Below are 1,727 nucleotides of genomic sequence, written 5' to 3'. Positions count from 1 at the left end.
TCCAAGGAGTGCTTGGTGGATTCGAACTGCCAACATTTGTTTAGCAGTTGTAGCACTTAAACACTACGCCATGAGGGTTTCCACCACTTATGAATATAACTGCAAAAATCCTAAACAAAATGCTGGCAAACTGAATACACCAGGATGTTACAGGTTATACACCAAGACCAAATGAGATTTATGACAGGAACGCAAGGGTGGTTCAACATAATAAAAATCAATAAACGCAACATATCACATTACTAGAGGAAAAAATGATTATATCAATTGACAGAAAAAGCATTTGCTAAACTCCAACACCCTTTCTTGATTAAAAAACACTCAGAAAACTAGGAATAGAATGGAATTTCCTCAACGTGATAAAGATTGTTTATGAAAAACCCACAGCTAACATCATATTCAGTGGTGAAGATTGAATGTTTTCCGCTAAGATCAGGAACAAAACAAGGACGTTCACTGTCACCACTGCTATTCAACACTGTACTGGAAATTTTAGCCCAGAGAAATTAGGCAAGAAAAATAAATAAAAGACATTCAAACTAAAAAAGAAGTATATCTATTCACATGGCATGATCTTATATATAGAACATTACAAAGAATCTACAAAAAAAAAAAAAAAAAACTACTAAAGCTAGTAAGTGAATTCAGCAAAGTCACAGGGTACAAGATCGCACAGTAAGGATCAACATGAATCCAATTCCCAAAATGGTGAGATTAATCCACTCACATTTCCACTTTTCCATCCTTGTCACTAGCTGCCCCACAGCACTGTCTCTCTGACCCTAGTCACCCAGTCACTTGAGCTAGATCAGAGCTCACAATTTAAAAGGACATCATCCTTCAGATTGCCAAATAGGCAGATGGCAGCAGCAAGTTTGAGGAGTTCACATGACACACTAACCTGCTGACTTACTGGCCACTAATTTGGGGCTGGTTTTCCACTAACCCTTCAGAATGCCAGGTACAAGCTTGGGAGTCCATACAACACCCTTACTTCCTGACCTGCTGGCTCCCACATTCCCCTTGGGTTTGATAATTCATTGGAACTACTCACAGAGCTCACAGTATACCATACTTACGACTCCAGATTTATTATAACAAAAAAGGCTACAAATGAAAAGATACATAGGGCAAGGTCTGGAAGGGTTCCCAGTGTGGAGCTTCCACATCCCAAGGGACACAGTACCCTCCAGAGATCATATGTTCTTTTCAACCAGGAAACTCTCTGAGCCTCCATGCTCGGTGCTTTCATCGACCAGTCCTGCATGATGGGCCAAATTATGCCTCCTGAGGCCGGTTGATATCAGCCTCCCAGGTCAGTCTTTCTGGTCTGGACGGCTCCAATTTACCAGCACAAATTCTTAGGTGTGGCCTGGAAGTCCCTGACTGAGACATTCCAATTATTCCAAGGGTTACTTCTCTGGGGACAAGCAGAAAGTCCATCCTACTTAGGGCAAAACTACGTCCTTTACCCTACAAAGATAAAAACACAAAAAATCAGTTCTATTTATATACACAAGCAATGAACAACCTGAAAAGTAAATTAAAAAAAAAATTCCATTTACAGTAGCATTTAAGACAATAAAATACCCAGAAATAAATTTAAGCAAGGAGGTGAAGGACTTGTACAATTAAAACTACAAAATATTACTGAAAGAAATTAGAGAAGATCTAAATAATTGCAAAGACATTCATGCTCATGGATTGGAATATTTAATACTGTTAAG

This window comes from Trichechus manatus, unplaced genomic scaffold (assembly GCF_000243295.1).
Source record: "Trichechus manatus latirostris isolate Lorelei unplaced genomic scaffold, TriManLat1.0 scaffold00408, whole genome shotgun sequence".
Taxonomy (NCBI): domain Eukaryota; kingdom Metazoa; phylum Chordata; class Mammalia; order Sirenia; family Trichechidae; genus Trichechus; species Trichechus manatus.
This window is presented reverse-complemented; position numbering follows the sequence as displayed.